The following is a 10690-nucleotide window of genomic DNA, read 5'->3' as shown; positions in this document are numbered from 1 at the left end:
GATCATTTTATTTCATATGTAATCATTTATTACAGATACTAGAACACATATTTTAATCTTGGCCTAATCTTGATACCACAAAGCAGAAAATATTGCATGTTGACTGCTTTCATGTATACAATTACACAAGCTTTTTTGGGGAGAGGTAGGGAACTGGACAAAAACTTCCTGATTCTCACGGTTCTGGGAAGGAGTCCGTGAAGCTCAGCAGCTATGACCAGCCACATTGTGGTCAACACTGTCACCAAGATGCCCGTGGTGGGGCTGGGCACCTAGAAGTCCTCTCTGGGCTGGATGACCCAGAGGCTGTGAAGGTAGCAATCGATGTTGGGTACCACCACATTGACTGTGCCCATGTGTACCAGAATGAGCATGAGGTACGGTTGGCCATCCATCAGAAGCTCAGGGAGCGGGTGGTGACACGGGGGGGGCTCTTCATCATTAGCAAGGTGTGGTGAACATACCATAAGAAGTGCCTGCTGAAAGCAGCCTGCAAGAATATGCTCAGGACCTGCAGCTGGACTGCCTGGACCTCTGCCTTATTCACTGCCAGACAGGCTTTAAGACTGGGAAGGAATTTTTCCCAATGCACAAAGCAGGCAGCGTGATTCCCAGTGACACAGATATTTTGGATACATGGACTGACATGGAATAGCAGGTGGATGAAGGGCTGGTGACAGCTACTGGCATCTCCAACTTCAGCCATTTCCAGATCAAGAGGATCTTAAACAAATCTTGCTTAAAGTATAAGCCAGCGGTTAACCAGATCGAGTGCCACCTGTACCTAACTCAGGAGAAGTTAGTCTAGTACTGCCTGTCAGAAGCCATCGTGGTGACTGTCTACAGCTCCTTGGCTTTCTCAACAGGCCCTGGGCCAAGCCCAAGGACCCATCCCTCCTGGAGGATCCCAGGATCAAGGTGATTGCAACCAAGCACAATAAAACTCCAGCTCAGGTTCTGATCTCGTTCCCCATGCAGCAGAACTTGGTGGTGATCTCCAAGTCTGTGACACCTGAAAACATTGCTGAGAACTGTAAGGTTCTGACTTTGAACTGAGCAGCCATGATGTGATCACCTTATTCAGCTACAAAAGAAGCTTGAGGGTCTATGCCTTGCTAAGCTGTGCCTCCCACAAGAATTACCCCTTCAATGAGGAGTTTTGACGCTGTGGATGCTTGCTTTTTCCAGTTGACCTACACCTGTTTTTCCTGCCTCATCTTCCTTGCAGATGTAGTATGGCCTCAGCCGTGGGATAGCAACCTGCAGACTGACCACTGAGGGTTTGTCTAGCTTTATGTTGGTTCTGAAGAGCAGTATCAGTAGAGAAGAAGGCTATTCCAGTTTTCTTTGCCTGTTTGCCCAGCTGGCAAAAATAAAACCTGAATACCCTTTTCTGACCAAGGAGAAGCAAAGTCTACAAAATCAAAATAGTGCCACCAAGAGTTGAGTTTTGACTCTTGGAACTGTAATCCTAAAAGTCAGACTTCTCTTTGCCTCAAATAAAAAGTGCTTTTCTGAAAAAAACAAAACAAAACAAACTAACAAACAAACAAAAAAATCTTTCTAATTGAAAAGTGCTAAATAATCTTACTAAGAAAAGATATTACAATATTGAGAAATGACCCATAGAATAAATGGAAGAGTCTTGTACATTTCTATTAGATATTATTTAATTGAACATTGGATGGTTATCAGAAGTTTTAATGCTCATGCTTTTATGTTGTGTGATATTGGGCACCAATATTAAGAGATCCAAGATTTAATTTCATTCTTTTGAATAAAAAATCTTTAGAGATCCCTTCCTCAAATTCTCAGCTAGCTTTAGTCTTTTAAGAAAAAGACTAAAAGTAGAGCCACTTTGTAATTTAGATCATACATGTTCATTTTCTATACTTTTCCTCACTTTTTGGCCTTCTTCCTAGATATGCCACTCCACAGATCTCTGCTCTCTACTGGAGAACTAATAGAAGGATATCTGTTAAGATGCCAATAATCATGCATACCTAGTCGGGTGCATTTTGAAATATCTTGTTAGAGGGCCAGGCACAGTAGCTCATACCTGTAATCCTAGCATTCTGGGAGGCCAAGTTGGGAGGATCTCTTGAGGTCAGGAGTTCGAGACCAGCTTGAGCAAGAGCGAGACCCCATCTTTACTAAAAATAGGAAAACTAGCTGGCATGGTGGTGCATGCATGGAGTCCCAGCCACTTGGGAGGCTGAGGCAGGATGATCGCTTAAGCCCAGGAGTGTGAGGTTGCTGTGAGGTAGGCTGACGCTACAGCACTCTAGGCCGGGCAACAGAGCAAAACTCTTATCTCAAAAAAAAAAAAAAAAATCTTGTTAGATAATATTTTGACACAGTGGACTTCAGACTAAATCACTGAAGTTATAGTAAGACATCCCACACAGTACATAATTGTTGATAGTATTAGCAGATTGATCATTAAAAATAATTTTTGATGAAAAGTCACTATAAGCATACAGTTCACAAAGTGTTCACAGTAATTGAATGGCAATGCTACAAGAATATGTCTACATTTTCAACTGCTTATTTCTGTGAACTATATTCCTCAGCACCTACATCTGCATAAATAAACAACAGTATATAAACTTTAGACATAGAAGTGTCACATATAGGAAGACCCCATACTTTCTCCTCAGGTACACATTAAACGTGTTAACACAACAAACAAAAGCTGGTATACATTCAAGCAGGTGGGTACTGTTGGTGTTTGTTTTATTTGTTTGTTTGTCTATTTTTGGAAAGAATGCAAACTATTTCTCTTGGAAACCAGCTTTCAGTTCTCAAAAGATTTTGAAATCAGCTCATATAATCCCAGGTTTAATCTCTTCTTGCAAATTATATAACTTCCCTAGATACAAATTCTGTTTAAATACATCATAAATATGTTTAAGACTTTCACTTAGACATACAATTTTTTTATCAAAATGTTTTACGTTTACTTTTAAAAATATTAAATCAGTTTTCTAAATTTGGGGAAATTAATAAAAAATGTACAGAAACCCCAAATCATCTGCTGTCTCATTAGCAAGATATAAACATTGCTATCATTCAGATGTATTTCTTTGTATTCTTTTTGTTGTTGTTATTCACAAAATATTAGTGAATTTTTAGAAAATTTGGAATTATGGGCTGAATAAACCTGAATGCATTTTCAGGTTTTTTTATTTAAAATCAAACCATTAACTTGTTCATGTATTACTAAAAATACTTTAAATGCATGACTTTAATGACCACAAAATATACTGTTAAAAGTAAACCAAAATGTATTTCAGTATTTTGTGACTAATAATGCTATACTGATAATCTTTTATAAAAGTTATTGCCTAAATATCTATTACTTTCCTAGAACTTATTTGAAATAGTGTCCCTGGGTCAAGAAGTTTGTAGAGATGGGAACCAAAGTGCCCATCTCACCACATTCTTGACATCATGTATTGTGATTTTTAAAATGTTTTGCACGTTGATAGCTGAGAAATTTTAATTTGCCTTTATCTGCTTATTTAGAGGTTGGATAAGTTTTTTGGGCATATAAAATTTTTTCTTCCATAAATTTTTGAGGAACATAACCATGATATTAAATGGGCTCTCCATTTTATTCTTTTTCCATGATAACCCCAATAATCAAAAATATAAAACAATCTTTTTATGATCATGTTAATGAATAAGATTCAAGGTCAGCCATTTCAGAACCTGCACAGAGAAACTGTTCTTTCTAAATGACCTTGTTTCAATGAGACTTCATTTCCATTACATAGGAGAGGACTAATAGCTCCTGTGTGGGTACATGGAGATTTAAGGGGCTAGTGTAACAGACATGAATTTTCATTTGCTCTGAAAAATAACATAAGGCTCTCCCAGCACTCTGCCAGATGCTTTTCATGTACCTCTAATTTTTCTCTTTCAAAAAAGTATAATAAGTCATTTATATAGAACCAGCAGGAAATATAGTTTTGATTTCAAAACACTGGAAAAATAAAAATGAAAACCTCATCATTTCTCTAAGTACAAAGGACCTTACTAGTCTGGGAAATTTATCATCCATAAACCACATATGAAAAATTTCAAAATACATTTGTGGTAGAAGCCAAAAATCTCCACACCTAAGAGCTGCTGATGTGGTATTATTTGTTGTTGGATTATTTTTAGTTCTGCTAGCTGAGATGAAGCATTTTCACATTATTTGCATTCCCCTTTTTTGTAATAATTAGCAATTCTGTTTCACAGTCAGCAGTACAGCCTATTTCATGGGATCAAAATTAATTTACAACAAAGGTTAGGCTATTATTCAGATAGTGAAACATTATTGTAAACTCTGTTTAGCAAAAAAGGTCTTTTAAAAGTCATTTTAGTAAAATTTTAACTACAATATTTGAGGTTTGATATTCTTTATAATTTTTTTTTTTTTTTGAGACAGGATCTCTCTCTGTTGCCTGGACTAGAGTGCAGTGGTGTCATCATCACAGCTCACTGTAGTCTCAAACTCCCAAGCTTAAGTGGCAGTTTCCTCCTGCCTCAACCTCCCAAGTAGCTGGGACTACAGGTGCATACCATCATGCCCAGCTACGTTTTCTATTGTTTTGTAGAGATGGGGGGTCTTACTGTGTCGCTCAGGCTTGTATTGAACTCCTGGCCTCAAGTGATCCTCCTGCCTTCGCTTCTGAAAGTGCTAGGGTTACATGCATGTGCCACTATGCCTAACCTCTGTATTCATTTTTTTGACTGAAATGTTGAAATCATCATTCAGAGATTTACAGCAGTTTCTTAAGTCAATATGGAATCATTTTACAGATACATTAAATTTTGTTTATCTGATAAAGAGTAACTGAATTTTAAACCAGTGTTACACAGCAAGATTAAATATTACTAGAGAAAAACAATTTTGGTATTGAGTGTTCTAGGCCATCTGGTGAACAAAGATGGTAGGCAAAGTTAAATCACAGGAAGCTCTTTGAACAGGCAGATTATCTATTATAATTTGAGAGAAAACATCCTAGGGGAATGAGAGTAGTCTTAACTTGATAAAAGTGGAGCTTTAACATGTCAAAGGTAAAAATAAGTGTCTTGGAAAAAGTGATTTCAAATAACCAAGAAAAAAATCTTATAGAGCTTTGATAACTGTAAACTCCTTTCTTCTACAAACATGTATACATACTCTCAGACAAGTTCTCAAGAGTAGAAGTATTTCTGACTCTGTAAACCGAACAACAGAATTCAATTCATACTTAGCCAGTGAATCAATTGATGATTACATGAATTTGCAGAAATCAGAGTAGATAGATGTGAGAATGAAATGAGTTAGCACACGTAAGAGTCTTAAAACAGTGCCTGATCATTATCAGCACTAAGATGTATCAGTATTAATCAGTGTTGTCATTACAAAGAAATATTTTATTATAGATTATTAAAATAAGATAGGAAGTGTCTCATCTCAATTTTAACTTCTAATAATTTTTTAAAATTTCAAAATATTAAGGGTGTACAAATGGTTTTCTTACATAGATAGTTTTATAATGCTTAAGTCAGGGCTATTAGTGTGCCTATTACCCGAATAGTATTCGTTGTACCTAATAGGTAGGTTTTTACCCCTCCCCCCTCACTTTCTTAATTTCCAACGACCTTCACGTCTCTCTATGCACATGTGTGCCCATATATTAGTTCCAAATTATTAGAGAGAACATGTGCCGTTTGTTTTTCCATTGTTGAGATACTTCACTTAGGACAGTGGTCTCTAGTTCTACCCAAGTTGCTGCAAAAGACGTTAATTCATTTCTTTTTATGGCTGAGTAGCACTCCATGGGGGGGGGGGTGTATACACACACCACATTTTGTTAATCCACTTATGAATTGATGGGCATTTAGAAGACTGAACATCAGGCCCCAATCCCTTCTGGACTGTAAGGTCTCTGCTGAAAAGTCTGTAGTTAGCCTGATGGGTTTTCCTTTGTGGATTAGTTATTGCTTTCCTCTTGCTACTTGTAGAATTTTCTCCTCCCTTTTCACTTTGGCCAAGGTGATGACTATGTGTCTTAGAGATGGCCTATTTGCTAAGAATTTACCCAGTGTTCAATGACTGTCTTGTATCTGAATATCTAAATCTCTGGCAACACCAGAGAAATTTTCCTCAATAATTCCCTCAAATAGATTTTTCATGCTTTTTACTCTGTCTTCTTCTCCCTCAGGGATACCTGTGATTCGTGTATTAGTTTGCTTCACATAGTCTCGTATTTCTCTGAGTAAATGCTCATTCTTCTTTATTCTCTTTTCTGCATCTTTGAATAACCGATATAGCTTTAAAGCCTTGTCTTCAAGCTTTGAGGTTCTTTCTTTTGCTTGATTTAGCCTGTTGTTGAAGCTTTTCTTCTGTATTTTAAAATTCCCTACATGGCTCTTTTATTTCTTTAATGTCTATTATTATATCATTTCTTATGTTGTCTAGCTCTTTAGTGACTTTTTTTTAAATTGATGTCCTGAACCATTTTGGGTGGTTCTTTTTGTTGATTTTCAACTTACTCCTCAATTCCATTCATTTTATTTGCCATTTATATTTTGAATTGCATTTCTGACATTTTAACAATTTCCTTATGGTTAGGGTCCATTAATATAGATGCATTGTGATCCCTTGGGAGTTTTGAACTGTTTTGTTTTTTCATGTTGCATGAATTCTTTTGCGGGTTTCTTCGCATCTGAATCCTCTTTTCTCAACTAAGAGCTAATAGGGCACTTGTTCTCCTTTTCTGGGAACTCTCCTACTTAGTGAGAAGAAAGGATGTCCCTAGATGGCACTTTGGTATCCTACCCTGGGATATTGACCAGGCAGGAGAGGGGAAAGAGCACTGATAACCTATAATGCAGCCATTCTGTTTTGTCCCATTCCCCTCTGATTGTCACAGTTCAAACCAGTGCTGGATAATCTTTGCATGGGGTAGTGGGTTGTTCCCCAGATCACTGTTGGAAGCTTGAGTTGGGGGCTGGGTGAGACCCTGTCCATGAAGGCTGGCATTGTGGGGGATTGCTCTGTCTGGTGTCTTCCTGCAGAAATGACAGTGGCAGCTGGGTTAGCCTATCTAGGCAGTTGTCATGAGTGTCCGTGCTGAGGGTATTTGCTCGAACTGGGTCTGAGTGTAATGGTGACTCAAGCCTAGAGTGTCCCTGGTGGAACTTTGGACCTCAGGGCAGTTCTGTGGACTCATTGGCAGTGGTGGAGACTCCAGGGTGTATTTTTGGCATCCAGGGGCAGTGCTGAAATCTCTGAGGTGGAGTCACAGGCCCAACAGGAGCACTGGAGCCACAGGGATGGATCCACAGGGACAGAGCCTCAGTCTTGGGGGCAGTGCTGGAGCCTCAGGGGGGCAGAACTGCAATCTCAGGCAGCAGTGGAACCTCAGGGGCAGTATCTTCAGGCCTGAGGGTAGCACTGGAGCCTCCAGGACAGAGTGGCTCTCCTGGGCACAGCAGGAGCCTCAAACCCAGAGCAGTAGCCTGAAGGCAGGTCAGGAGCTGTGTGGGCTGGGACTTAGAGTCAGATTGCAATGCTGAAACTGCAGAGGTAGAGCTGCGTAGGCCAGGCTACCTCCAGCAGCTCAGAAATGATAGAGGTGGTAGTGTGGGGTGTCAGGGGGTGGAGCTGCGGGCTGTAGCCACTGGGTGTCCTGGATTCTACCCCCACCCAGGTCCCTCTGAGGCAGTCACTGCAAGGCTTCTCAGGTGGTGTCTGTGGCACCTGAGGCACCTCTTCTGCTCAGACCCCATGCTGGGTAGGAGGGGCGTTCTACTCCTAGTCACAGAGCACAGCATGGGGGAGCATCCACTCTGCCCACTCCCTTCCCAACCAGGAGGGGGTGATACAAAGGTGGCTGTTGCAAAGCCACACCCCATGCAGACTTGGCTTTCTGTACCTGAGAGCTCAGAATAGATCAATTGCAATAACCCCGGATAGGTAGCAACCAGAACCCTGCTGCACTTGCTTTCCAGTGCAATTTCTCTGCACAGACTCCAGGCAGCTCCCCCATCAGTTCAGAGGTCTGCGGTGGGTGGGGGAGGGTACCCCTCATAGCTCCTGCTGCAGTGCTTGCTGGATCAGCATGGAACCCCAGGGCTCTTTCCTCCTGACCTGCCCCACGTGTGCATGCCTCTCCAAAGTTCCCCTTGATCTTACCGAATGAATCTCCACAGCACCTCCCCCTTCACTCTGAATGTCTCCCATCACTTCTCTGGTGTTTCACAATGTTTTTTCCAAGAAGAGCCGTCCGTCTGTAGGTAGGCATCCACCTGCAACTTTTGATCCCCTCCTTGAGAGCGGAGCATGCGGGCTGCTTCTAGTCTGCCATCTTGCCAAGATATCTAATTGTTTTTTTTAATCTCTAGAATTTCTGGAGATACCTCTTTTAGACACTGGGAAAAAGTCCATAAAAGTTGCTGGCTCCAGCAGATCAAGATCCTTTGTGCCCTTTCCAGGCAAAGCAACTGGTTGCACCAGGGCACCCAGAGTATTATTAGTTAGGTTATTGGCCCTCTTCCAGTTTCTCTTTGGCTTGAAAGCATTCGTGAGGTTAAAGGGGCAATTTCACAGGGGGGACACGGCCGAGGTATCTGGCAGTAAGCTAACCAGTATGTTTAAATTGAAATCATCTAACTCTTATTCTATTGGAGTCATTTCCTAAGCAAAAATCTAACCAGGCCAGCTGAAATACTTGTTCTCAAATGATGTGACTATAGAATAATTTGTTCAGTATGTTGAGCTATGTAAACTCTTTTGTGAACAGAGATCATGCTGTAAAAATACTTTGTGTCTTCGCTAGTTTCTAAAATCATGCTATGTATGTAGGGGCTAGCAAATATTTAATTGATGATTAATTCTTTATTATTCAGGGATTTAAAATCATTAACACAGATCCACACAGAAGTTCTCTCTAAAACTCAAGTTTTAAAGATCGTAGCTTCATCTTAATTGTGAATAACTTACTTATTATACATTCAGATGAGAAACTTCCGGTGAAACCTTTCCTTTATCCATTATTTTCTCATGTACTGTCCTGTATAAACTCTTTTCTAGCTCCTATTATTCTGTCTTACCATTATTTGTTAATATATCTTCTCTACTTTTTGAGTTGAGATTGTATCTTTCTCTTATATTTCATTGAGCTTCTTTAAAATCCATACTCGAAATTCTTTATCTTTCATTTTGGTAGTTGTTTGTTTTGGGTGGTATCCATTGGTAAAGAGCTCTTGTTTCCTTTGGGAGTGTCCTTTCTCTCTGATTTTTCATATTCCCAGAGTTCTAAAAATATGGAACACTTCACGAATTTGCATGTCATCCTTGCACAGGGGCCATGCTAATCTTCCCTGTATCATTCCAATTTTAGTGTATGTGCTGCTGAAATGAGCATGAGAGATTATATCTTCTTCATATTTACACCTCTCCCTTGTCTTCCAAGACATGCAAATATTTGTTGAAATAATTGATATAGGTTTTTTTTAAGTAAAAATCAGATGGGATAAATACATTTTCTTAGAGACTTTCTGGATGATGGAACTTTTGCCCCCCAGACAAAAGGACAGCAATATCATAAATTAATGCCAATCTGTTAAGGTTACTATCCTAATGGTCAGATGTGATTTGTTTATAACAGTATGTGAACACTGGGAGAAAATATGTTCCTGAAAATAGCAGTCAGCATCTCTCAGCCTTCCTACGACAGGAACAGGCCCATGGTTATAGTGGTCCGTGTACAAAGGGGATAAGAACATAGTCAATCAGATGAACAAGGAGAATGCAGCAGACCTAAAAAGAAAACCAGAAATTGGAGTTATGATGTGGCTGTTCTGGGCCTCTGGGCCTTGCCTCCATTCCAGCTCACGTGAAGCCTGAGCATACTTTCTCCCCTTGGGTTCCATGATGAGATTCTCTTTATCCTTAAAAGACACATACCACCCTACACCTTTTGAATGGAATTTCCTTTTTCTTTAACCCAAAAAGACCCTGGCTAAAACAAACTCATTCTTTTCAAAAAATCTTTCAATCTTGTTACATTACAAATCAAACTATTAAGTGCCTTATGTTATACAGCTTCAGTAACAATTGGAAGATTGTTTTTCACTTCATTTTTACGTCTGATGATAGATATCTGGGTTCAATTGGAATGATCTGTGTAGTTCTTTGGTAAGTAGTCTTTTATTAATAAACTTCTGAGTTTTTGATTGTTAAAGCTTTGTTTTAAGGTAAACCCTTGCTCAATTGATCAACATCGATTTTTATTTTCATAGAATTACTTTAGGAATACATTATTTGTTTTATATTTTGTCCGAACTTCAAGTTCAGAAGGCTGGTTAATTTTTAGTACTATTATAATCAACATTTTGCCCAATTTAGATACTCAAGGTCTCTACTTATTTTCCTAAGAAATTTTCACTTAATATTTGAAATATTGGACATCATCTATCTGAACTTATTTCTCCCAACATTTAAATAGATTACTTCCTCTTGGTGGCTTATTCTCATGCCATATATGTAGTTTTTATTCTTGAATTGGAGGCTGATATACTTCTGCACAGCCTGTGAAGGATTTAGTATATCTGAATTATTATTTAGATTTTTTTACACAAGTCATTTACTTTTTCTAGTAAGTTGACATGAGTTATCTTTGTGTGTTTTAGAAAGTTTCTCTTG

At 39.1% G+C, this 10690-nt stretch overlaps 1 non-coding gene and 1 pseudogene across 1 annotated transcript; one reads left to right on the top strand and one right to left on the bottom strand.

Annotated features, from left to right (window-relative positions):
* The first annotated feature begins 213 nt into the window (after positions 1–213).
* Positions 214–1163, top strand: LOC123647236 (annotated as a pseudogene).
* Positions 1164–9303: 8140 nt separating this feature from the next.
* On the bottom strand, positions 9304–9410 carry LOC123647808. Its single transcript, XR_006738348.1, has one exon. It is a non-coding gene; the product is annotated as a U6 spliceosomal RNA (small nuclear RNA).
* Positions 9411–10690: the final 1280 nt, after the last annotated feature.

Source organism: Lemur catta, chromosome 11, assembly GCF_020740605.2.
Source record: "Lemur catta isolate mLemCat1 chromosome 11, mLemCat1.pri, whole genome shotgun sequence".
NCBI classification, from domain to species: Eukaryota; Metazoa; Chordata; class Mammalia; order Primates; family Lemuridae; genus Lemur; species Lemur catta.
The sequence above is the reverse complement of the archived record's forward strand: the minus strand, read 5'-3'. Positions and strand labels throughout refer to the sequence as shown.